This window comes from Dasypus novemcinctus (genome assembly GCF_030445035.2).
Source record: "Dasypus novemcinctus isolate mDasNov1 chromosome Y unlocalized genomic scaffold, mDasNov1.1.hap2 SUPER_Y_unloc_3, whole genome shotgun sequence".
NCBI lineage: Eukaryota > Metazoa > Chordata > Mammalia > Cingulata > Dasypodidae > Dasypus > Dasypus novemcinctus.
Genome location: NW_027261979.1, coordinates 37066 through 64849, shown reverse-complemented (window position 1 = coordinate 64849; position 27784 = coordinate 37066). Strand labels below are relative to the sequence as shown.

Below are 27784 nucleotides of genomic sequence, written 5' to 3'. Positions count from 1 at the left end.
CCAAACACAGTGGGCAAAATTTTTGTGAGAGCAGGTCTATCAATTCTGGAAGTATTCTGTGGTTGCTCCTCTCTCTAGGTCCTGTTATTGTGGGAACTTCTGAAAAAGCAGCAAAAGGGATGAGTGAATCATAGATTGGAAGGAATCATATGGCAGCACTTAATTGCTAAAGACAATTATGGGCAGTCAAGTCAAAGTACTCATCACATCCTATGGCAATGGATGTTGAACAAAAGATCTCTAGACATGGAATAGATGGATAAAATACTGAGTTCTCATATATCCATGTAAGAAACTTCTAGGTCAAATGAACAAAAATCTAACTTGAATAAAAATGAAAACAGTGTGTCATGGCCCCTCAATCAGTTCCCAGATGAGATATTTTACAAAGCAGAAACCCAGGCCTTTTACCAGGGTGACTGTGCAATGTGGAAAATGAAATGATCAGAAACTTGGGATAGTTATTAGACATTGCATCTAAGCAGCATTAATTTTAGAAGACCCAAAATGTCACCACATTGGTCAACCAGTCAGAATAGGGGATTTGAAGGTCAGGAGATCAATGAAGTGGTCTGTCTGGTCCCCAAATTCATTTTATGGTTATTTCCTCATATCTAGAATGCATAACTGAGATATACATACTCTGCAATGGGACAAACCCACATTGGTACCCTACCTTCATAGAAAAGACCAAGTGGAATTCATAAGATCTGAACCTAACTAACAAAATAGTAAATCAGGAGAAAAGTACATTGCAACTGACCATGTTCAGTGGTTTACATTATGGATTTAGTTTTACACTGTACATTTTCATAGGTTTTGACAAACTGCATGATGGCTGTATCCACCATTGTAAAACCATGCAGAACAATTCCAATGCCATAAAAATGCCCTATATTACACCTATTCTTCCCTCCCCACCTTGGAACCTCTTTGTTTATTAATTGCAACAAATGTACCATACTCCAAATTTAAGATGTTTTAATCAGAGAAAGTGTTAGAGGCCGAGAGGGGGGTTTTATGGGATTCTCCTGTATTTTCCATATGACTTTTCTGAAACCTAATCTTCCTGGAAAATAAGTGAAAAAAAGACAAGGAACATACAGAAGAAATTGTCATGTATTTAAAGAACATAACAGATTTTATGGTGATGGAAGGTATACTATAAAATGTTTTTATTTATTATCTTGCTGTATTTGAGCCGAGGATTTTGATTGCAGAAAGGTTGCAACAGTGGCAGGAGAGGACCACTGGTGTGGGGTGTTGGTGGTGGGGGGATGTGTAGGGAAGAGTTTACCTGGGATATGCTTCTATGGAATAGGAATGTGTTCATGTGGTCATGGGGTGTTGTCTCAGTGGGTGAAGACTCATACAATAACCCAAAGAATAGGGAGTTCTCATCCTGGGGAGTCTTGTTATATTCTGTAATACAGTCGCACAGCATGGGCTGTGCCTAGTGAGGGAGGACAATTATTCCAGTCCCTTGATACTGATAGCTGTACTTAAGATCCTTGTTCTTGTGAAACTGAAAATTAGCCTAATAGTATATATTGCCTAATAGTTACTTCCTGCTAGCCTCCTTGTTGCTGAAGCCTGGCTTCTCTCTAAGCCAAACACAGCATACATTTTCACTGGAATGGGGTATGAGTCCTGGGGATTAGCCTCCCTGACACTGAGAGATTATTATCAAGTACCAACTTGCAATGCATTTGGAAAAAGACCTTGATCAAAGGTCTTGATCATTGACCTTGATCATTGTTTAAAAACAAATGAGTTGTGATGGCTAAGTGATTTCAAAGTCAGTTAGTAGGTCATTCCAGAGGTTACACTATGCACATCTCAGAAGGATCTCACTGATTGCCACAGTAAACAGTGCCTCAAGCAGGGGAGTTTGTGAGGGCTCTAGAGACATCTAGAAACTACAGGCAGGGTAGACAATTCCAGGAAATTGGCAATCTCTCAGTAAGGCTTACCTTGGAATATATGTTAACCTAGCTCCCCAATGTATCAGAGATCGTTTTATTTATAATTTTCCTATACATGGTTCTTCTACCCTTTTATTTGAACCCATAATTAGCACTATACATATTAACCAAATGTCCCAGAGACTTAAATCTCAATAGGAGAAAAAGTGGGCATCACTATCCCAAAATGATCAAGACTGAGGAATCAACAAACATAAGGGGGGAAGTGACTATCGACTAAAGTAGACATTATTATTAAAGTAATGGAAGAACTGGTGACATTGGTATACAGTGGTCACCAGAGATACCAAAGGGAAGGAGAGGGAAGAATAAGTGGTATATGGAGCATTTGGGTACTTTCTGCATGATATTGCAATGATGGATACAGGCTATTATACATTTTGTCAAAACCTATAAAATTATGTGGTGCAAATTGTAAACCGTAATGTAAAATATAGACCATGGTGAGTAGTAATTCTTCAAAATGTATTAGTCAGTTGTAACTAATGTATCACAATAATGAAAGATGGCATTAATTGGGGAAGTATGGGAGTGGGAAGAGTGGAGTCCTATACTTTTGATATAAAATTTCTATAATACACAGCTTCTTTTGAAATAAATTTTGTACAGTTTCTACAAAAAAGTAAACAACATTCTTGGGGGATTTTTATACATTAATGCTACTTGCATGAACTTGAAGGATGTAGAGGTGGCAATTCCCACCATATCCCCGTTCAATTCCCCTATTTGACCCATGCAGAAAACAGATGGATCTTAGAAGGTGACAGTGGCATCAGCAGAAATTGCAGCCCCCAAAATAATGCAATTTTTTGAAATGACCAGAATAGGTTTCTGGTTGCTTACGTTGGACTAATTCCATCATAAAAGGCAGCATTTGGTTATACTGGAATAGATATGCACTCGGGTACAGGTTTGCTTCCCTTGCCTGCAATGATTCTGCCAAAAGTTATCTTTGGACTTATAGGATGCCTTAGTCACTGTCATGCTATTCTAGATACATTACTTCTGGTCAAAGAATCCACTTCACAGAAAATACAGTCAGTACCATTATAATACTCTACATCATCCTTAAACAGGTGGATTGGTAGAAAGATGAATGGATTTTCAAAGACCTATTATACTGACAACTAGGTGTCATACCTTTCAAGGCTAGGGAAGTATTCTCCAGAGAGTGGATAAACTCTAAGTGAGCATCCTCTCTATGGAGCCATTTCTCAAATACCCAGGATCATGGGGTCCAGACATCAAGGGGTGGAAATGTGAGTGGCAATACCTAGTGGCCCACTAGAAAACATTTTGTTTCCTGTTCCCATGACTTTAACTTCTGCAACTCTACATATCAAAGTTCCAAAAGAAGGTGTGCTTACACCAAAAGAGAAAACAATGATTCCCTTGAACTGTAAGTTAATACTGCTACCTGGTTTACTCATGCTTCTGAATTACTATAGAAATTACTTTACATAATGTAGTGACTGGAATGACTGATCCTGATTATCAAGAGAAACAGGACAGTTATTACACAATTGAGATAAAGAAGGAATTTCTTATTAATGTCATAAAATGGGATTAAGGTCAATGGGAGACAACTTGTGATGGTTAAGTTAACGTGTCAACATGGCCAGGTAATAGTGCACAGGTGTATGATCAACAGGTACTGTGCTACTTGTAATACAAGGATATTTCACAGACTTTAATCATCAGTGAGTTCTTTGCATACATAGCTGGTTACATCTACAATTAACTGGGAAGAGAGATACATCAGCAATGAGTAAAACCATATCCAACCAGTGGAAGTCCTAAAATGGACAAGTGATTTCTGCATTTGGAGAGAGAATTCCTATCTCTATTTTAGACAGTCACCATTTCCTGGGGAACCTTCATCAAGAATCTTCATCAGAGTACTTGGCTTGAAGTCTGCCCTATGATATTTGGACTTGTGTATCCTCGTGTCATGTAAGACAATTTAAGAAAATCTCATTCTATTGACAGGTATTTCTATTAATTTTGTTTCCCTAAAGAATAGATTGGTACTGGGAGTGGTTCTCAAGAAAGAGAATCTTAAAAATAAGGTTCCTTAATTCACCCTGGGATTTTTGCAGTTGACTCTCTACTCTGATTAGATTCATGGGCACTAATTACTTCATTTCCAATAATAAAGAGATGACTGACAGTCTGTGGCATGAAATGATAATAGAGACATACAAACTAAAACCACTGGTAAGACTACCTTCATGCTTATAAAAGGTAAGCCCCTGGTAAGTTGTATCTTAATGGAGTTGTATGGAGTTAAAATTACAGTGGTGTTGGCTGTCTAAATATGCTGGATAGTTATTTTTTTAAAAGTGATGAGCTGAAAGCTTCAAATTTGCAAGTTAATGCCACATGAATGGGTGAAAATTTCTCTGTGGGCCCTGAGAGAAAATCTTGTTTTATGCATCTGCAGACTTAAGATCTCTGAAATCCAGACTCAGAGTCTCATTGTGTGAGTAGTAGAGTTACAACGGAATTGGAAATCTCTAACCTTATAGGGTGTCTGCTATTAAAATAAGGGTATTGTTTGGAAAAGAGTGGAATCATGATGATTGAGATAGAGATATATGGGTTGGTGATATTTAAGCCCTAAATTCTGCTGAAAATTTGCCAGATAATCCTGTAATGGTCTATTATGAGGAGTAAACCACAAGACCTCCTCCACATCATGAGAAAAGGGCCACCCAACATTAAGCCTGCCCTGATTAGAAAACTACTGAATATCCAATCTGCTCCAAGGCATCTGCCATCTAATCCCCACTTGAAGAGATTAATTTTGTCTCATGAGATAAAACTGCAAAGAAATCCCCTTAGGGACACTACTTTTTTTTTTTCCCTCAGCAAGGATTCTATTTAATTCCCCAAGGTGAACTACACCAATTATATCTCTTGAGTACAGCCAGGTTTGCAGCTCTGGGCCACATATCTCTTTTATTTATTAATTTATTTTTTTTGCACATGGTGAAAACATTTTGGAGCACTGCTACACCACATGGATAATGGTTTACATTGTTGTTTATACTCTCTGCCTGTCCACTCAGTGGGCCCTGGCAGGACGTACAATGTCCAGCATCTGTCCCTGCAGTACCACCCAGGACAACTCCAAGTCCAGCTTCTCCAGACCTATTTCTAAAGTCACAAGCTCCCAAAGGTAAAGTACAAAGTATGACCCATGAAGAAGGGCACTGTACTTCAAAAGAACTGTGTAGGTTTTCCAATTTATATATATATAGACAGAAATCAGGGGGATAAGTGTGGGAATGGATATTAAGGATGTGGGATAATTGTGGAAGGAATATAAAGATGTATCAAACTGAATTTTTTAATATGAGTACCCTACATAGAGATTCTGGATTTAACGTAGCATGAAGTTGTTCAGATGGCTGCCTGAAACTGGGATCACAAAGTGGCCAACAATGTCTGAGGTTAAGATGACAGAATTGACCTGGTATACTGTAGATGAGGGGAGTCAAAGCTTAGAGAGATTGGTACATTAGGGTGGGTTTACCACCTAAAACTTGCCCACCCACACTAGGAGTGTACAGAGGACACACTTTTCACCAGGACTGTGAAGTGTAAATAGGTGGGACTAACTCAAACTTCCTTGAAGAGCTCTGTGGTTGCTCTTCTCTGTGGGTCAGATTTTACTGTGGTAACTGCTGTCACAGAACTAGGGTCCATAAACACTACGGGCAGGATCAAATCCAAGACAAAGAGAAGTCAAGTGGCAGACTTAGATGCCAAAGACAAGGTGGGAGTGGCTACAACAATGTAAAGCAGACCCAAAACAGTGATCAAATAGTCTGTCATCCTGTCATTGGCTAATAGATATGGGGTGCCTAGAAATAAAATAGATGTCCAGACTACTAAATTTCTACTTGATCTGTATAAGCAGAAGAGTTCTATGTTGAGTGAACCAAAGTCTAACTTGAATTACAGAAACAGAGAGCCAAGACCCCTTAATCAGTTCATGGACTTGAGACACCTTACAGACCCAGAGACCTTTGAATAAGGGAAAGACTGGGTCCCCTCCCAAAGGAATATTATAAAAAAATGTGTATGTAAATCTTTATTCCAGCCTTAGCCAAAAGGATCTACAGCATTTTACTATGGTAACTGAGCATTGGGGAAAAGGAAATAAATAGATATTTAGGGATGATTAGACACTGGCTCAGAGTGACATTATTTCTAGTAGACCCAAATTTTCATGGTGATCCACAAGTTAGAGTAGGGGCTTATGGAGATGGGGTGGTTGATGGAGTTTTGCCTCTACATAGAAAAGTATTAATTAAAAAGTAACCAGTGTTATGGGCAGATATTTCAGAGATCACTGCCACCATCAAGGATGATTTTGTTTGAGAAATGCTTTTTCTTAGGTTGCCATTAGTAAGGACCACAAGAAACAGTTTGCTTTCAGCTGGCAAGGCTAGAAGTATATGTTCAATGTCCTATTCAACAAAATATCAACATTCCAGCCCTATGTTGTAATATTGTCTGCAGTGGCCTTGATCATCTCTTCCTTCCACATGACATCATACTAGTTCATTACATTGATGATATTACCCTGAATGGATTTAATGAGCAAGAAGTCCCAACTGCTCTAGACTTACTGGTAAGACATTTGTATGAGAGAAGATGGGAGATAAATCCAACAAAAATGCAGGGACTTTCCACCTAGCGAAATTTCTTGCTTTTCAGTGGTCTGGGGCAGTTTGAGATATTTCTTCTAACGCAAAGGATAAACTGTTGTATCTGCTTTCTTCTAAAATAAAATAAAATAAAGAAACCAGCACAATGCTTAGTTGGCCTCTTTGGCTTTTGGAGACAACATATTTCACATTTAGATGTGCTGCTCTGGCCCATTTACCAAGTGGCCAGAAATGCTGCTAGTTTAAAGTGGGGACCAGAACAAGAGGAGATTATGACAGGTCCAGGCTGCTGTGCAAGCTGCACTGTCACTTGAACCGTATGATCCAAGAGATTCAAAGGTGCTGGAAGCATCACTCACAAATAGAAAGTTATCTGGAAACTTTGGCAGGCCCCTATAGGAGAATCACAATGCAGACCCTTAGGAATTTGGAGCAAAGCCTTTCCATCCTCTGCAGGTACTACCCTCCTTTTGAGAAACAGTTTTTGGCCTGCTACTGGGTCTTAGTAGAGATAGTATGGTTAGCCATAGATCACTGAATTAACTGACATGCCTCTCATAAGATGGGTATTATCTGACTCTCCAAACCAGAAAGTTGGCTGTGCACAGCTTTGCTTCATCATAAAGTGGAAACTGTATATAGGATATATGGCTCTAGGGTTCCTGAGGGCACAAATGGTTTATATGAGGAAGTGCCCCAAATGCCCATTCCTGCCACATTTCCTTCTCTGTTCCAGCTGACAGTTATGGCCTCTTGGTGAGTTCCTTATCATCAGTAAACTGAGGAAGAGAAAGCTCAGGTATTGTTTACAGATGGTTCTGCACAATATGGAATTACCATCCAAAAGTAAAGGGCTACAGAATTGCAGCCTAATGCTGGGAAGTCCCTGAACGACAGCGGTGATGGCAGAGCCTCTCAGTTTACAGAACTTTGAGCAATTCATCTGGTTGTTCATTTTGCTTGAAAGGAAAAATGGTCAGAGTGCATTTGTACACTGATTTATGGGCTTTTGCCAATGGTTTGGCTGGATGATCAGGATCTTGGAAGGAACATGACTGGAAAATTGGGGACGAAGAGGTCTGAGGAAGAGGTATGCAGATAAACATTTCTGAGTGGGCAGAAACATGAAAACTTTTGTGCCTTCTGAACGTTAATCAGAGTGACATCAGCAGAGGAAGCTTTTCACAATCAAATGGATAAGATGACCCACCTGTGGATAACAGCCACCCTCTTTCCCCGGATTTTCTTTTCTTATTCAATGGACTCATGAACAAAGCGGACATGGTAGTAGAAATGGAGGTTATGCATGGGCTCAGCAACATGGACTTCCCCTCACCAGGGCTGACCTGGCTACAGCCATTGCTGAGGACCCAATTTGCCAGCAGCAGAGACATGCACTCAGTCCCTGGAATGGCACCATTCCCTGAGGTGACCAGGCTGCTACCTGGTGGCAGGTTGATTATGATGGGCCACTACCATCATGGAAGTGGCATTGATTTCTTTTAACTGGAATAGACACATACTATGAGTAACTTTTGCCTTACTTGCACACAATGCTTCTACCAAAAGTATCAGCTATGGATGGCAAAATATCTTATCCAGCACCATGACATTCCATACAGCATTGTTTCTGATTAAGGAACATACTTCACAACAAATGATGTGCAAGAACAGGCATATACTCATGGAATTCATTTGTCTTACCAAGTGCCCCATTATCTTGAAATAGCCGAATTGAAAGAACCATGGAATGGCCTTTTGAAGACTTAATTATGGTGCCAACTAGGTGGCAATACTTTTCAGGGCTGGGGCAATGTTCTCCATGAGGCTCTGCATGCTCTAAATCAGCATTGACTCCATGGTGCTATTTCTCCCATAATCAGGATTCAATGTATGGAAATGGGAATGGTACCTCTCACTATTACTTCTGGTGATTCTCTAGAAGATTTATGCTACTTGTGCCTGGAGGCTTAAGCTCTTCTGGTCTACAGTTATTCATTCCAAAAGGATGAGTGCTTCTACCAGGGAAAACAAGAATTGATTTTAACTGGAAAGTAAGACTGCTACCTGTCAACTTTGGGCTCCCCATGCCTCTGAATCAACAGGAAAGAAAGGAGTTACTGTACTGGCTGGGGTGATTCATCTGGCCTATCAAGGGGATATAGGACTGCAAGTACCCATGGAGGTAAAGCAGAAGGTCCCCTAGGGCATCTAGGTACTTAGCACTAGCATGGCTTTTTATGAAAAACGGTGGAAAACTATGAAACATAATCAAGGTAGTACTAATAAAGGCTCAGAAAAATCAGGAATGGAAGTTTGGATTTTCCAACCAGGCAAAGAACCACGGTATTCTGGGGTGCTTGCTGATGGTAAAAGGAACATGGAATGGGTAGTGGAAGAAGTAAGTTGTAAATATGAACTTTGAACATAGGACCAGTTACAGATAAAAGATTGTAATAGTCATGAATGTTTCTTCCTTGTTTTGTTATGAATATGTTTGTATTTGTATATAAAATGAATATCTTGTTCTCTTCCCTATCTTTCCCCTTACCATATAAGTTGTTTTAGTTTTATGTCATAGTATTTAAAGATGCCAATTTTATGAGTGAGTTTCACCAAAGAACTTACACAGTATTCTGGGGGTGGGGCAGAGGGGGTTAGTGTGTTTCTGTTTGTATGCAGGGCAATTGAGTATTGTTAGGAGGAAAAGAATATATCACTGTTATTTTTATTTAGGGGTTGAAAATGTTTTGAAATTATATGTATGGTGGCTAAGTTGACAAGTGATGGACTGTGTAGGCTAATGTGTCAACTTGGACTGTTAATGGTGCCCAGTTAGTTGTTCAAGCAAGCACTGGGCTCATTATAATATTAATACAAGACAGTTCATGGACTTTAATGATCAGTGAGTTGATTGCATAGATGGCTGGTTACATCTACAATCAAATGAGGACATTGCTGTCAGCAAAGGCTGATGTCTTATCCAATCAGATGAAGGCCTTAATAGGAGAAGTGAGTTCAGTTCTCAGAGAAAGAATTGCCATCTCTACTTCAGACAATCAGCATCTCCTGGGGAACTCATCCAGGACCTTCATCAGAGTCTCTGAACTTGCAGCCTGCCCATGGTTGCCTGAGACAATTTTATTAAAATTATACTATTTACAGGCATTTCCTGTTGGTTTTGTTTCCCTAGAGATTCCTGACTAATACCCCACACAACACAGGTAGGACTACTAATGTACCAGACCCTATAGCAATGATGGTTTGTGTTGTCCCATGAAGCTAATAACCAGGATTTGAGGAGGTGCTTGCTGAGCATAAGACAAATATGGAATCAGTAGTGGGAGAAGGTAATTATATATACAAGCCATGTCCACATGAACAGTAGCAGAAAAAAGGGACTAATATGGCTATGCAACTTCTTACTTTAAAAAAAAATGTTTTGAGGGTTTGCATATGTACATAAATTCAAATTTTGTTATTTTCTTCCCAAACTGATTTAGATTTTGAAGACTGCCAAGGCAATATATGAGAAATATATTTGTGTTTTCCAATGGGAATTTATTAACTTACAAGCCTACTCTTCTGAGGTCCTGCAAATGTCCAAATCTGGGCATCAGTCTTCTCTGGCTCTCATTGCTTCAATTATTGCAGCTTGTTTTTTCAGCCTCTGCTCTCTTTCTCTGCAGCCCCTCTGTCTGTTTTCATTCATTTTTTTATGTTACACAAATTTATTACGTTATTATCATTCATTACAAATTGTATGAACAGATGAAGAAAATGTCATCCACGCTCTATGCCTGTGTAAAAAACTTAAAGGGATTTAAATTTGGATAAAACTTTGCTCTTCTGTGGCATGTAGATTAACAAAATTTCTCCCATTTATATCACAAGTATGTATGGGTGTTTAGATCCATTCACGCACATTAAATATCACCAGTTATTTAGATAAGCTCCAAGGCTTTTAAAACACAGAAGGGAAATCCAAGGTTCACACATAAATTTAATGACAAATCATTTAACCATATCATGAAACGAAATTGTATATCCTATGCAGTTACATGATTCCTTCAGGTATTCTTTATTAAGTAATGCACAAGCTAAATCATGATTGCCTCAGACAGTGTCTGTTCTTCTATAAAATAGCCATTGCACATAACTAACTTTTACTCAGGAACATTTAATAAACATCAAGTCTCTGAGTTACAAAGTCACAGAATGAAACAGCCATCAACATTGTGCAATCACAATATGAACAGAAGACTAGCTCTTGGCAAAAGCACTGAACTATACTCTGTCAGGAAGAGATGTATTAAAAGCAGCTCTGCCATGAGACATAATCCCTGGATATATATATATATATATATAGATAGATAGATAGATAGATAGATAGATAGATAGATAGATAGATAGATAGATAGATAGATGGACAGATAGATAGATAGATAGATAGATAGATAGATAGATAGATAGATAGATAGATATATTCATAGATATAAATAAAGTTGCAGACTCCATTTTTACAAAAGTGTAATTAAGGTAAATAATGGGATGTTAACAAATGCTTTGTCAGTCTTTCAAAGGAGAAAGCACAGGAAAAAGTAAATAGCTGGCTTAATAAAAAAACTCAAATTGCACATTCTTCTATCTATATATAAAACTGTGTGAAATAAAAGTAAGGATGTATATATCCATGATTTTGAACACTTATATTCAGCTTGGCACTTTTTACACTATCATTTTGTTCCTAAATCATGTATATTAAATTAAAGCCAACCAATTACATATACAGAAAGCTACATATATCTATATATAAATATTTACACACATATATATAGATACTTTCTGGTTAGTAGAGATAAAGAAAAATAAATTAAAAAACGAAAACCTTTTCTTTCTTCACCACAATGATAAGCTCTTTTCATTTTTTTATTCTTTAGACTTTAAAATGCTACACAGGGTTATTGAGAGAATAAGAGTTCAATACACTTGGTTGGTTTCATAAGACTCATGTTGGAAAATGTGACTTCACAGAGAAAAATACTTCCATTTAAATACACACAAAGAGCAATGCTGGACATCTCGAGCAGATCTTCAGAGATGGAGAAGAAAGGAAAAGTGTCTGGTAGGACTCTTTAAAAGAGTCACACATCTACCATCATCTATTGGTGGATAGCTAGGTCACCTACAACAGCACAGAATTCTTGAAAGAATATTCTTCCATCTCTATCCTTTTTTGCATTTATTATGGTTTTGTCTACAATTTGCATTAACTGTGTAGCTTTCAGATTGTTCCCCACCATCACCTTCAGCTGTATACCCATCTTTATCCATGTCATAGATACGGAATGCAAACCTCAACTTTTGTTCCTTGTCTCCTTTGACACTGAACTAAAAGGCTCCTTCAATGAATTCTTTTTCTTCTTTTTTATTTTCTTTTATATGCTACATTCAAAGATCAACTCAAGATGGATCAAAGACCTAAATTTAAGAGCCAAGACCATAAAGACCTTGGAAAGCAGTGTAGTGAAACATCTACAAGACCTTGTAATAGGAAATGGCTTCATGAACATCACACAAAAAGCATAAGCAGCAAAAGAACAAATAAATAAATGGGACTTCCTCAAAATTAAAGCCTTCTGCACCTCAAAGGAGTTTGTCAAGAAAGTAAAAAGGGACCCTACACAATGGAAGAAAATATTTGGCAACCATATATCTGATAAGAGGCTTATAACTTGCATATACAAAGAACTCCTATATCTTGAAAATAAAAAGATAAACAACCCATTTAAAAAATGGGAAAAAGATTTAAACAGACACTTCTCCAAAGAAGAAATACAAATGGCTAAAAAGCACATGAAAAAATGCTCCAAATCTTTAGCTATCAGGGAAATGCAAAACAAAACTGCAATGAGATACCATCTTACTCCCATAAGATTGACAGCTATGAAAAAAACAGAAGAATACAAATGCTGGAGAGGATGTGAAGAAATAGGAACATTCATCCACTGCTGGTGGGAATGCAGAAGGATCCAACCATTCTGGAGGACAGTTTGGCAGTTTCTCAAAAAACTAACCACAGATTTGCCATATGACCAAGCAATTCCACTGCTGGGTATATACACAGCAGAACTGAAAACAAGGACACAAACAGATATATGCACACCAATGTTCATAGCAGCATTGTTCACTATCGCCAAAAGTTGGAATCAACCCAAATGCTCATCAACAGATGAGAGGATCAATAAAATGTGGTATATACATACAATGGAATACTACTCAGCTTTAAGAACAAATACACTACAAACTCACGTGATAACATGGATGAATCTTGAGAACCTTATGTTGAGTGAAGTAACCCAGGCATTGAAGGACAAATACTACATCACCTCAGTGACATGAAATAAGCAAGCTGCCTCAGAGAGCTAGAGACTGGAAGATAGGCTTACAGGAAATCGGGGGATAGAGGAAGGATGTAAGCTGACATCTACATGGGTGAAATCTATGGATAAGCTGGAGGTAAGTATGTGTACAAGGAAGGGATAAAATGGGGGCATTGGGTTACCTTTGGATGGGGCTTTGAGAGCTTGAGGGGGTCTAGGAATGGGCAGATGGATAATATTGCCCAAGAAATTGGGGGGAGGGTGGGACAACATACGAACTTAGGAAAATGTCAGGTGTTGGTTGAGAGTATAATGCTGAGAAAACCTTTTCAATATATAATTAGGAAAGTTACCTGTTTAAGATATTTAAAGGGGATAATCTGATGTAGGACAGACTCCTAGTGAATATGTGAATGCTCATTTTGCCAGAGTGGGTTATACCATGGGTAGAGACCCATATAATGAGAGTGAAGGTAGACCCACATCCTGTGGAGGACTAATGCCATCAAATAGAGGGAACTGTATCTCTCAAGAGAAATGGTGGCTCCCAGGGCATTAGGGCAGTTGAGCAAGTCAAGCCCTCAACACTGTTGCAAGTATATCTGAACATGGCTCCTCAAGAAGTGAAGATTGACTGTCACTGTGGGCCCCAAGGGGAGGGGGAATTAAATATTGAATAGATGGAACCAACGTAACTGTGAGGGCAATAGAAGTGTTTCACAAGTGTACACAAGGATGGATATAAAACATGTAATATTACACTGAAAACATATAGGGGATGGCAGACTAATAATGTAAACCATAATGTAAAACATAGGATAACTAAAAATTTAGAAAACTGTATAGCCTAAAGTATAAACCACAATGTAATCACAAATGTTACCTTTTTTGAAAGCTATTGTCTCAATATCTGTACATCAGTTTCAGTAAATGTGATATGAATAAGTTAAAAGATTATGGCTGTGGAAGGGAAAAGGGTTTATATTGGATATGTGGGAGTACTGTATATTGTATATATGAATTACTGTGATCTATGGCTCTTGTTAAGAGAAGCTTAATAATTAGGAAAAAAGAAAAGAAAAAGATAGGATGTAGAATTTTTCCAAATCAATATGTATTCTATATCTAACCTTTAAACTCATTGCTATATTCCATTTTACTAGTAAGGGAACCTGACATTATATTGGGCTTCACTTTTCAGGAAGTTTTGGATCACAGAATGGTTCAACAATGGCAGTGGAGGAATACTGGTATGGGGTGTTATTGACAGGGGACATATGGTGACAGGGAGTTATACAGGGCATGTGTCCAGGGTGCATGGAAATATTTGGATATACTCATAGTGGAAACAATTAAAAACAACAGCTGAGGGGGTACTGGGCTCCTGGCTGGGGGGGCTCTGTCATGGTCCCTAGGGGAGCAGCAGCAGTCCCTCGGGTGCAACAGCAAGGACCAGGAATGAATGAGGGTCCAACAGTGAGCCCCTGATACTAATGACTATGCTTGTAAGCCTATACACCTGAAATAAGAACAATGCCTAGAGCAGCACTGTGCCTAAGTGTTCCCTCCTGACAGCCTCTGTGTTACTCAAATGTGGCCAGTATCAAAGCCAACCTCAGCATGTAAGTGCACTGCCTTACCCCAGCATGGAACATGACACCCGGGGATGAGCCTCCCTGGCACCGAGGGATCACTACCAAGTACCAGCTGATGATGTAACTAGAAAATGACCTTGAATTAAAGGTTCAATGCAGACCAGCAGAATATCCCTGTCTACATATAATAACAGGAGTTAAAAAGGCTGTTTGACCTAAAGTAAGGGGGAAATGGAAAGGACAAATGAGTTTATATGGTTATGAGTCTCTAAAAAAGAGTCTGGAGGTTGTCAGAAGGATTGCCCTTATGCACACCTGAACAGAGTCTCAGAGACAGATAAAGTAGATACAACCCCAGGTATTTATTCTTCTGAGGGCTAAAGAGACCAACAGGTTTTATGGTCATGGCAGATGGAGTTCACTGTCATGTCATTTGGCCCTTCTTTGGAGTTGGTGTTTCTGCATGATGGAGCTGGACTCAGATGTGATCTCTTTTCACAAGCCTTTCCTGCTACTTTACTGGAATTGTAGTTGGTGCTGGGGTTTAAGATATATCTAGGGGATCTGAATCACTGGACTGACAATATGATAACCAGAACCTGAGCCTCAACAGTCTTCAGCTCCTACACTCTGATTTATTGGACTTACCCCACTCAGCTAACATGGAGTTGAAGAATGTCAACAACCACACCATGGAGTCTACAGTGCCTACAACTGAAAGCAGGAGGATTGCATCCAGTATCCATGTGGAATCTAAGCCCCCTCTTGACATAGATGTGGAATGGACACAACCAAGCCAAGGTGCATAGGAAAGAGGCATACAGTAAGGATTAGAGTGGACTTAATGATATTCTATTCATGAATTAATGTGGTTAATAATGGAGAAAATGTGGCATTGGTGTGGAAAAAGTGGCCATGGTGGCGGCTGGGTGCGGGGAATGGGAGGAGGAGATGACATGTGGAGGCATTTTCTGGACTTGGAGTTGTCCTGGGTGGTGCTGCAGGGACAACTACCAGACATTATGTCCTCCCATGGTCCACTGGATGGAACATGGGAGAGTGTGGACTATGGTGTGGACCATTGGCCATGGGGGTGCAGCGATGCCCAGAGATGTACTCACCAAACGCAATGGATATGTCTTGATGATGGGGGAGAATGTTACTGTGGGGGGAGTGGTGGGGGTAAACGGGGACCTCATGTTTTTTGAATGTAATATTTTTTAAGAAAATGAATAAATAAAAAAACATAATATGTGAACAGCAAAAAAAAAAAAAAAAGTATTCACCAAATGCAATGAATGTGCCACAATGATGAAAGAGGTTGCTGATGTGGGAGAAGTCAGGTGGGGGGATGGGATATATAAGAACCTCTTATATTTTTTAATGTAACATTTTTTGGGCACGATGTATCTTCAAAAATACAATTAAAATTGATGGAGGTGGGGGTGGAGAGTGGGATATATGGGAACCTCATGTTTTTTAATGTAACATTTTCTGTGATCTAAAAAACTTGAAAAAAGATAGTGAAAAAATAAAATAGAATAAAATAAAATATATGAGGTCCCTATATACCTCCACCCCACCCACTACACCCCTCCCACATCAAAAACCTCTTCTATTATCATGACACATCCACTGCACCTGGCCAAGACATTCTGGAGCACTGCTGCACCACATGCAGAGAGATTCACTCAATGAATTCTTTAAAGTCTACTTCTCCATTCCCATCCGTGTGGAATATATCTATTACTCACTGTGCTAAAGGATTCTGTTGTAACTCTGGCAGAGACATGAACTCTTCCACATGCAAAGAACCAGAATTGTCCAAATCGATGTCCTTAAATCTCTTTCCTAACCTTTTAGCTTCATCAGCATCAAAGTGTGAGCACATTTCCAAAAGCTACTTGCCTCATTTCCCATTTTGCTCAGCAGGTCCTACGGCTCACTCTGTTGGAGAAGAATGTGGGCGCTTAGACAGGCTGGAGCAGCAAGCCAGGGGTCAAATGCGGTGGCCTGGTGCGGCTACTGTTCTCAGGCCCCCGCGGGGGAGGGTGGGTGCGGTAGGGCGAAGGGAGCGCCCTGGGGCCTGGGCCACCGGTGGGGTGACTGGGCAAGAGAGGGAGAGGGTGGGGATGGGAGGAAGCAGAGAAAAGAAAAGAAATTAAAATGCAGATTCAAAGACGGGAGGGGGAGAGAAAAGGGGGGAAAAGGCAGAGAGAAAGGAGGGGAAGAGCAGGAGACGGGGCCAGGAGTCTCAGGGGTTGTAGCTTTGCGCTAATGCCAGAGAGGTGACAACAGACTGCAGTGGCTCCCGATGACCCACAACCTCAGGGCATGAAAAAGCTGTGTTCACTCTTTTTTTATTTTTTTTATATTTTTAATGTTACATTCAAAAAGTATAAGATGTTCCCATATACCCCCATCCCACTCACACCACTTGCCCCAAATCAAGAGCCTCTTTCATCATCTTGGCACATTAATTGCATTTGGTGACTACATTTTGGAGCACTGCTGCACCACATGGATAATGGTTTACATTGTATTTTACACACTCCACAAGTCCACCCAGTGGGCCATGGCAGGACACACAATGTCCAGCATCTGTGCCTGTAGTACCACCCAGGACAACTCCAAGTCGTGAAAATGCTCCCACATCATACTTCTTCTTCCCTCTCCCTATCTTCAGCAGCTATCATGGCCACTTTCTCCACATCAATGCTACAATTTATTCCATTACTAATCACAATAGTTTCATAGTAGCATATCAGTAAGTCCACTCTAATCCATACCCTGGAATGGTTATGTCCACTTCACCTCTATATCAGAGGGGGTTTAGATTCCACATGGATGATGGATGCACTTCTCTGTTTGCAGCTGTAGGCACTCTTGGCTCCCTGGTGTGGTAGTTGACCTTCTTCACCATCCTGTTAGCTGGGCAGGGTAAGTCCAATGAACCACAGGGTAGGAGTTACAAGTCTGCTGAGGCTCAGGATTGTCATATGGACAATCCAGATATCCAGGTTCCCTGAGTTTACACCAGACCCAGAACCAAACACAGGTATAGTGAAAGTGACAGAAGAGGCATGTGTAGAAAGGTCACATGCATTTTTAAAGAAGATCAACTCTAGCTCACATCTTACTGAAGTAAGCAAATCAACTTATCCCATCTACAACAGGTTCACACCAACAGGATGGACCAGTTTCAGGAAAATTATTTCCTGTTGCACATATGCAAAGTACATTAACTCCACTGCAACATTAAGTAAAAACTCTTATCAAATTTGGTTATAGGTGTGGTCTTTGGTTGAGCATAATTCCCCTAGAGCTGTGGATTTTGAAACTGAGAACAAATTATATATGCTTCCAAAATACAAAGAGGGATTGTCAAAATATATAGTTCCCATTACCATAGGGAGCAATTTTAAGGAATATAGGATTCCTGTATACAAAACAATTTCAAAAACCTCCAAAACACACTCCACTAGATTTTAAGGCTGAAAATCATCTATAAAACCATTCTTCTTCTTGGGGATTGATGGAGTGGTAGCCCTACCCTCCAAAAACTTTTCCAGTGACCACATTCTAGGATCCACCCTTACAAAGCAACAGAGTTGCAGACAAACTCTAGACCTCACCCTCTGACAACACAGGGTTGATGGCCAGACTCTTCCAATTTCTGGAGCACAGACTCAACCTCCCCAGAACATTGAGGGTGGTGGCCTTACCCTTCCCAGTCCTGGGGAATGTGCTCCATCCTTTCTGAAGGTTGGTTGGTAGCACTGGCCCTGAAGAGTTGGGTGGAAGGCCTACCTTCTTCAAGTGCCAGGTCATTCTCCTCCTTCTGCACATAGGGATGGGTATATTCTCCTGGCTTGAGATGTCTTCAGTCCAGACCTCAGCTTCCACATTTCTATTTTTTAAGTCATTTTCCCATAATCTCTCCCATTTTGGTAATTTCTTACTAGACTGGCAGAGGAACTGGTCATACAGATTGCACAAAAACCTAGTCCTTTTAACATGCAGCACAGTGGGGGTACAGTCCCTTAGGTAATAAGACCTTATTCTCACAGGATAACTTTATTTCCAATCCTATCTTGTAATGAAATGACTGAGCAGTTCTATGGTTAATTAAATCTCACATGGGGTACTATTCTTTGGGGACTCATTTTCTGGAAACTCAGAACTTCCCAAACCAACAATTTCTTTCCTGTGTGCCCAGGAGTTCAGTTCTCATCTTATTATTTTCCTCTCAAGTGAGGGATGAGAAGCCAGGTCATACTTTCCACATTTAGTTTGGAAAGTTCCTCAGCTAAATAGCCAAACTCAGCACTTCCAAATTCTGCCTTCATATAATATTAGATGTCAATTTTATCAAAATTGTTACCACTTTAAAGCAAAGGTTATCTTTCTTCTAGTTTGCAACAACACATTCATCATTTTTGTCTAAAGCTTCACCAGAAGTATTCTCAACATCTGTATTTCTACCAACAGTCTCTTCAAAGCAGTCTAGACCTTTTCTATTAACCCTCTCACAATTCATTCAGAATCTTCCCTTTACCTATTTAAAAAACCTTATAGCGTTTTTGGTATTTTCATAGCAGCACCCCACTCTTGGCACAAATTTCTGTTTTAGTTTGCTAAAGATTGCCAAGGCAATAAGCCATAAATGGGTTGGCTTTTATAATGGAGATTTATTGGCTTATAAGCTTACAATTCTAAGGCCATAAAATATCCAAATCAAGGCATTAGACTCATCTGGGTCTTATCATTTTTAGCTTCCTGGGTTCTGTGGTTTCCTCCCTCAGCCTCTAGGGTTCCTCTCAGTCTCCTTTCTTTGTAGTCATCCATTTATAAAGGACTATAGCAAGAGGATTAAGACCCACAGTGGGTCATGCCCTACTGAAGTAATCTAATCAAATGCTCTCATCGACAATAGGTTCAAGGCCACAGGAATGAATCAGTTTGAAGAATATTATTTTCTGGAGTACATATATATCAAACAACTATGCTGTCTTACCCCCATATCATATAACAGAGATGTATTAACTCTCTGTCATAGTGTTTAAATTATAGGACACCAGTTTTAAGAAGTAATATTATCCAAAGACTTTCATCCATGTCTGGGTTCTCTAGGGCATTCATGTTTGTACACAGAACTGCAAGGAGGAGAAACACATCCTGACTTGATTTAGAGGTGGTGTATACATCACCATCCCAGGGTCTACAGGATGAATGAATAAAATATGAATTAGGGTGGACTTACTGGTATTATACTATCAAACTATTGTGACTCTAGCAAAGGAAGAAATTGTATCATTGATGTGGAGAGATTAGCCACAGGAATTGCTAAGGGCTGGATGAGGGAAGAAGAGATGTGATTTGGGGCATTTTCAGGATCTGCAGTTGTTCCAAATGATATTGCAGGGACAGACATTATATATACTGCCATAATCCACTGAATGGACTAGGAGAGTGTAAACTACAATGTAACCTATAATCCATGCAGTGCAGCAGTGCTCCAAAATATATTCACCAAATGCAATGAATGTGCCACAATGATTAAAGAGATTGTTGATGTGGAATGAGTGAGAGTGGGGTGGGGTGTGGGTTATATGGGAAATTCTTATATGTTTTAATGTAACATTTGTTGTGATTCATGTATCTTTTTAAAAAAGATGGTAAAAATGTAAAAAAAATGTTGAATTCTTTTAGGCAAAAGTATGACTGCTATTACTTTTATTTAGAGACTAAGTATGATTTAAAGAGATATTTATAGTGTCAAGTTGATAAGGGTGGATGGTGATAGTTAAGTTCATGTGTCACCTTGGCTTAATTATTGTTTCCAGTTCTCTAGTCAAGTAAACACTGGCCTTATTGGTACTGTGAAGGTATTTCAGGGATTTAAGCCATTAGTTAATTAACTGAGTTTATGAATAGTTAAATCAACAATGAACAATGGATATTTTATTCATTAATGAGAAAAGTCTTACCCAAACCATTGAAAGCCATGGCACAATGATAAAAGAGGTTGATGATGTGGGGGCAGTAGGGAGTTGGGGTGTGGTATATATGGGAACCTCTTTTATTTTTTAATGTAACACTTTTTGTGATCTATGTATCTTTAAAAAAAGACAATTTTAGGTCATTTTAAGAAAGGAAAGAAAACTCATGACTTTAGAATTCAGAAGAATTTCTATTTTGATACTCTGGAAGCCAGTAGGACACTGTACAGCATCAATAGAAGAGCAAGAAGAGGCTAAAGATCAGAAAATTACTCTCTCTATGTATGGTGTCCCTATGAGGTGCAGAGGTGCCCAAAGATGTACTTACAAAATCCAATGGATGTGTCATGATGATGGGAACGAGTGTTGTTGGGGGGGGGAGGGGGGGGTGGGGGGATGGGGTTGAATGGGACCTCACATATATATTTTTAATGTAATATTATTACAAAGTCAATAAAAAATAAAAAAATTAGAAAAAAAAAAATTCTCTTCCCCAGTGCCAGGACTGGACACAGCAAATTACTGAAAATGGCTTTTGTATAATGACTTTGCTTTTAAAATTTTTTTAATTTTTAATTTTTTTATTTTTAAGGAGATTTAGACTCCATAAATGTGACATTGAAAATACAGGGGGAGACAGGGCAAGATGATGTCAGAAAAGTGAACCTTCCTCTCTCCTACAAAAAAATGACAGAGTGGGGACATATCCTGCCTAAGTGAGCTGTTTTGGGAACCCACAAATAGGAGGCTGCTGGATATCAAGAATGAGAAAACACGACAAAAACAGTGGTAACTCAAGGTAAACCCTGGGCATCTGACCCTCCACAGGGCAAGAAGTGTCAGCTTTCCATGAACCTCACTGATCACACAGCCAGAGGAGAAAAACTCCAAGAATGGGAGGGTTCTGATGAAGGGTGGAGAGGCATTCTACGAGTGTGGGTTCAATTGTCTGGACCTGATTTTTTGAGCTTTAAGGAGCATACCAGCTAACTTGAAGATAAACCATGTAGAAGAGAGAGGTAAATCTGCTGAGGCAGACAGATTTACCTAACCTCTGTGGTTACCTCTGGGAATAAAGTGGAGCCAGGCAATTAAATAATTTTGTGCAATGCACCTAAGGGAGGGATATAGTAGGAAGTGCTTGGTAGCCTTCCAAGAGCATTTTTAAAGTTCCTGACAAGGTGTGCATGCTCTTTCTTAGGAAGACTGAGAGTCATTATTTTCCATAGTTCAATTTTATTCACCAGGGTCCCATGTGAATTTCAGAGGTGAGCTCTCACATGGGCTTCTTGCTGCCCTGAGAGAGAGAAGTGAGGAAGGGAGAAATGGGGAAGGACAGATTCCTAATCAGTTTATTCAACTGCAAAGAGTCAATTCTGTCCCAGGAAGGGGACGTTTTGCAGACAGGTTGACCAGCTGCATGGTTTGGCTAAGTGAAGGGTTTCAGTCTTGAATGTGCAAGGTCTCTGGTTCAGTTTCCAGCTCCTCTTAGAGTAGTGACTGACTGGGGTATTAAGATCTGGCTGTTACTTTGAGACAGGGAAAGAAATTATCCTTGTATTACCTTCCCTTGGGTCTCTTATTTTCCCTAAATAAGAGCTTAAGAGGGAAGTCTTTTGTTTTGTTTTTTAATTGTTTGATTGACTGTCTGCTTGAGGGCTTGTTTATTCCCCCCTGGTTATCTTGTTTATCCCCAGCCTTTTTTCTTTCTTTCTTTCTACTGTTTTTTTTTCTTTATTTCTCTATTGCCAATTCTTTATTGTTTCTGTGCTTCCTCTTCCTAAATGTCCTCCTTGTTGTGTGTACTGATTTTGGCTACCAGTGCTACCTCTTTTCCTTTCTACACCTTTCTACCTTCCTCTATCTGTTGTTGTTCTTCCATTCTACCTCTCTTTGTTTAGCCCCCACTTGTTCTGGCTCTTGATTTTTAACACTTCTATTCTGTTTTCTATCTTTTATTAAGTCTTTATGTTATTGTCCTTTCTTTACTCCCTCTTTCCTGATCCTGCTAACCTTTAATTCATACAATATTCTTCTCCATATTGTTTCTCATTTCATTGTAGGGGCTCCATCTTTTTATTCCTATAACTATACACTGCTTACATGAGTTTAATATTTTTTCTACTAGGTCTTATATGGTCTTCTGCTAAAATCTATTACTAATACTACTATACACATATTCTTTTCTTATCTCTTTTCCTTTTGCTGGCCCTAATATTTTCCTTCAAGGTAACAGAAAATGACAAAGAAATAGAATATAGAAGAACAAAGTATGGAAGAGAAAACTTAAAACACACACAAAAACAGTACCCCCAAAAAAAACCCTGAGGCAAGAGGGAGAAGATTAACAAACCCACAAAGATAAAATGATGACCAGAAAGCAAAAAAAAATTAGAAACCATACCAATTATCAAGAATACATGGACCAGTCCAATTAACAATAAAAACCAGGAAGAGGAGCAGAATATGGAAAAATTAATCAAAGCTCTCCAAACAAATATCATGGATAAATTTAATGAAGTGAATGAAGAGATTAAGGATACTAAGAAACATTTGGAGAGCATACCAAAGAAATTGTAAACATTAACAAAAAAGAAAACAAATATATAGTGATGAATAGCATAATCCAAGAAATCAAAAATACACTTTCGGCAAATAAGAGCAGATGTGAAGAAACAGTGGGAAGAATTACTGTGTGGGAGACAGCACATGTGAAATGAAACAGATTGTATAACTGATAGGTAAAAAGATAGAAAAATCTCTAGCAGGGACTTAGGGATTTCAATGACAACACAAATGCACAAACGTATGCATTTTAGGCATATGGAAAAGAGAAGGCAGAAGGAGAAGAGAAGAGAAAGGGAACAGAAGTGGTGTTGCAGGAAATAATGACTGAAAATTTCCCAAACCTATTGAAGGAGACTGATGTACAGGTTCAGGAAGCACAGTGCACTCCAAATGTATAAACTCCAACAGGTCTACCCCAAGACATATACTTGTCAAATTATCCAACGCTCATGACAAAGAGAAAATAGTTAAGGCAGTAAGAGAAAAGAGAAACATCACATACAAGGGAAGCTCAAAAAGATTAAGTGCTGGTTTCCCATCTGAAACCAGGGAGGCAAGAAGTCAGTGTTATGAAATGTCAAGGTACTAAAGGAAGAATAAAAATTACCAGCCAAGAATGCTCTATCCAGTAACGATGGCATTCAAAAATGATAAAGAGCTTAAAATATTCACAGATAAAGATAAACTAAGAGAGTATGTCAATAAGCACCTGCCCTTCGAGAAATACTAAAGGGAGTTCTGTAGGATGAAAGAAAAAAATAGAGACATAGAATTGGATGAGAATGTAAGAACAACTAAAAAGACAAAAGGAGAAATAAAAACAGCATATACCATACATGAGTCCACATAGAATGTGGCTAATGTAAATAATTCCGTGAGAGTAACATTGAATGTTAATGGATTAAACTCATCTGTCAGGAGACACAGATTGGAAGAATGGATAAGGAAATATGACCGTGTATTTGCTGTCTACAAGAAACCCAGCTTAGACTCAGAGGTTACAAGCAAATAATAACCAAAAAAAAAAAAAAAAAAAAAGGGCAGGGCTATCTATACTAATATCAGACAAAAAGAACTTCAATTGCAAAACTATTTTAAGAAACAAAGATGGACACTACATATTAGTAAACGCGGTAATCTTTGAAGGAGAAAGAAAAATCATAAAGCATTTATGCACTGTTAGAAAGAGAGCAGCACCTATAAGAAAACAAAACGTAACCTCATTGTGGAGAAGAAAATAATTTTATTAATGACCTTGCAAGAATGGGTGCTCAACCTGGATATAATGGTTGGTGTGCCAAACAGCAAGAAACAGTGATATTTATAACCTAAATCTAACCAGCAAGTCCCTTCCCTATTCGCCATTGATTGGGAACTTCAGGGGTTACAGCCTACCCATAAGATCTAACTAGTTTACTTGGTTCTCAGGCTAATTCCCTGCTCCCACACTCATTACACTCTGGTGGGCTGATGGGCTCAGCACTGCTTTCATTACGGTGCACTTTTCAAATTGGGTATACATTCACTATTGGCACTGACCCCCAGCCCTCACCATTGGCTCTCCCTGCTCTAGCCCTGCCCTCAGCCCTCACTATTAGCACTCCCTCATTTTAGCACCATTTTTTCAAATTCTTGGCATGCAAAAGATATTGGAACCCCCCTCCTCCTTCCTTAAACATCAGAGACTGTTCTGGCTGCCCCTTGTGAAAATTAAATTAATCCTTTCCCATAGTCACCTAATCAAATATGTGAGGCAAACACTGGAAAAAAGTAAGTGGAGGAATAGATGTCTCCTCAATTATAGTGGAGGACTTTAATACACCATTATCACCATTATATCAAACATTTCAATAGAGAATTGACAGAAACAAAGACTTTGTATAATATACTGGATGATCTGGACCTAATAGACATATACAGAACATCACCCCCAAATACAGCATGATATACAATCTTCTCCAGTGCACATAGATCATTCTCCAAGATAAACCACATGCTAGGCCTCAGAGAATGCCTCCATGAATTCAAAAGATTGAAATCATACAAAATCATTTCTCTAACAACAGTGTAATGTAGCTGGAAATCTGTAAGGGTCAGAGACCCAGATTGGGCACCAAGATATGGAAGTCAAGCAACACACTCTTAGACAAACAATGGGTCAAGGAGGAAATCTCAAAAGAAATCTGTTACTACTATGAAACTAATGAAAATGACAAAACAACATAATGAAACTAATGCAATGAAGCAAAAGCTGTCCTGGGAGGAAAATTCATAGCTATAAATTCATACATCTAAAAAGAAGAAAGGGCTAACATTGAAGACCTATTTGCACACATGGAGGAATTAGTAAAAAGCACCAAGTTAATCTCAAAGGAAGAAGAAAGAAATAATTAACAAGGACTAGAGGAGAATGAATGAAGTAGAAAATAATAAAGCACAAGAAAAATAAACAAAACCAAGAGCTGGGTCATTGAGAAGATCAATAAAAGTAATCCTTAGTAAGACTAAGAAAGAAAAAATGTCAAGGCAAAAACCATGAAATGAGACAAGGAATATCTCCACTAACCTCATAGAAATAAGACTTTAATAAGAGGATACTTTGAAAAACTATATGCCAATAAGGATGGCAATTTGAGGAAATGGACATTTCTAGAAACATATAAGCAGCCTACATTGATGATAGAAGTTTAGATCTCAACAAACCAATCACAAGTAAAGAGATAGAATCACTCATTAAAACCTTCCAAATTAAGAAGAGCCCAGGGCCAGATGGCTACCCAGGTGAATCTAACAAACATTCCAGAAAGAACTGACACCAATCTTGCTTAAACTCTTCCAAAACAATTGAAAGAGAAGGAATGTTCCATAACTCACTCTATGATGCCAACATTACCCTAATACTAAAGCCAAACAAAGACAATATAAGTAAGGAAAATTACAGACCAATCTCTCTAATGAAACTACATGCTATATTCCTCAACAAAATACTTGCTAATCATATTCGTAAATACATCAAATGAATTATACAACATAACCAAGTGGGTTTCATCCCTGGTATGCAAGGATGGTTCAACATAAGAAAAGTAATCAGTGTACTATAACACATAAACATGTCAAAAGAAAAAAAATTCACATGAACGTACGTATAGCTGCAGAAAAAGCATTTGACAAAATACAACACCCTTTCTTGATAAAAACACTGTGAAATATTGGAAGAGAAGGAAACTTTCTGAATATTGTAAAGGGTATATATGGAAACCCATAGCAAACATCATTTAAAATGGTGAAATCCTAAAATCTTTCCCTCTATGATCAGAAAAAAGCAAGGATGCCCACTATCAGCCCCCCTATTTAATATTGTGTTAGAACTTGCCCAAGACTGAGGCAAGAACTAGATATAAAAGGCATCTATCTAAATTGGAAAAAAAGAAGTAAAAATTTCACTATTTACAGATGACATGAACCTATACATAGAAAGCCCTGAAAGGTCTACCACAAAGCTTCTAGAACTTATAAATGAGTTCAGTCATGTCACAGATTATGAGATCACTGTGCAAAAATCAGTAGTATTTCCGTATACCAATAATGAGTGATCTGAGGATAAAATCAAGGAAAACGTACCATTTACAATAATAAATTAAAAAATCAAATACCTAGGAATAAATTTAACTAATGAAAAAGACTAATACACAGAAAACTACACAACACTGTTAAAGGAAGTCAAAGAAGACTTAACTAAATGGAATAATATTCCCAGTTAATGGATGGGAAGACTAAATATCATTAAGATGTCTATATTACCAAAACTGATCTACAGATTTAATGCAACCCCAATAAAAGTCAATACAGCATTTTTACTGAACTGAAAAACATATATGAAATTTATTCAGAAGGGAAAAGGCCCAAATAGCCAGAGACATATTGAAAAGAAAAATGAAATTGGAAGAATGACACAACCTTCTTTAAAACCTATTTAAAACTTTAGTAGTCAAAACAGCAAGATATTGGCACTGACAATGACATACTGACCAGTGGAACCAAAACTGAGAACTCATATATATATCCTTGCCTATATAGTCATCTGATATTTGACAAGGCCACAAAGTCCACTCATTGGGAGAGAATGTCCTCTTCAAAAAATGGTGCTTGGAGAACTGGATATGCCTATCCACAGGAATGAGAGAGGATTGCCATCTCATGCTTTATACAAAAATCCACTCTGTGTGTTTCAAATATCTAAGTATAAGAGCCAAGATCATACACACCTAGGAAGACAATGTAGGGAAACATCTACAGGATCTTTTATCAGGAAATGGTTTCATGAACTTCACAATCAAAGCATGAGCAGTGAGAGAAAAAATAGATAAATTGAACATCCTCAAAATTAAAACCATTTGCACCTCAAAGGAGTTTATCAAAGTAAAAAGGCAGCCTACCCATTGGAAGAAAATATTTTGTAACCATATATCTGATAGGAGCTTAATATCCAGCATATATAAAGAAAATCATATAGCTCAAAGTAAAAAGACAAAAATATCATTTAAAAAACTGGCAAGAGATTTGACCAGATAC

General features: G+C 38.6%; 1 pseudogene; it reads right to left on the bottom strand.

The window, feature by feature from the left end:
* Positions 1 to 11808: 11808 nt before the first annotated feature.
* LOC139438614 (calcineurin subunit B type 1-like) lies at positions 11809 to 16562 on the bottom strand (annotated as a pseudogene).
* Positions 16563 to 27784: the final 11222 nt, after the last annotated feature.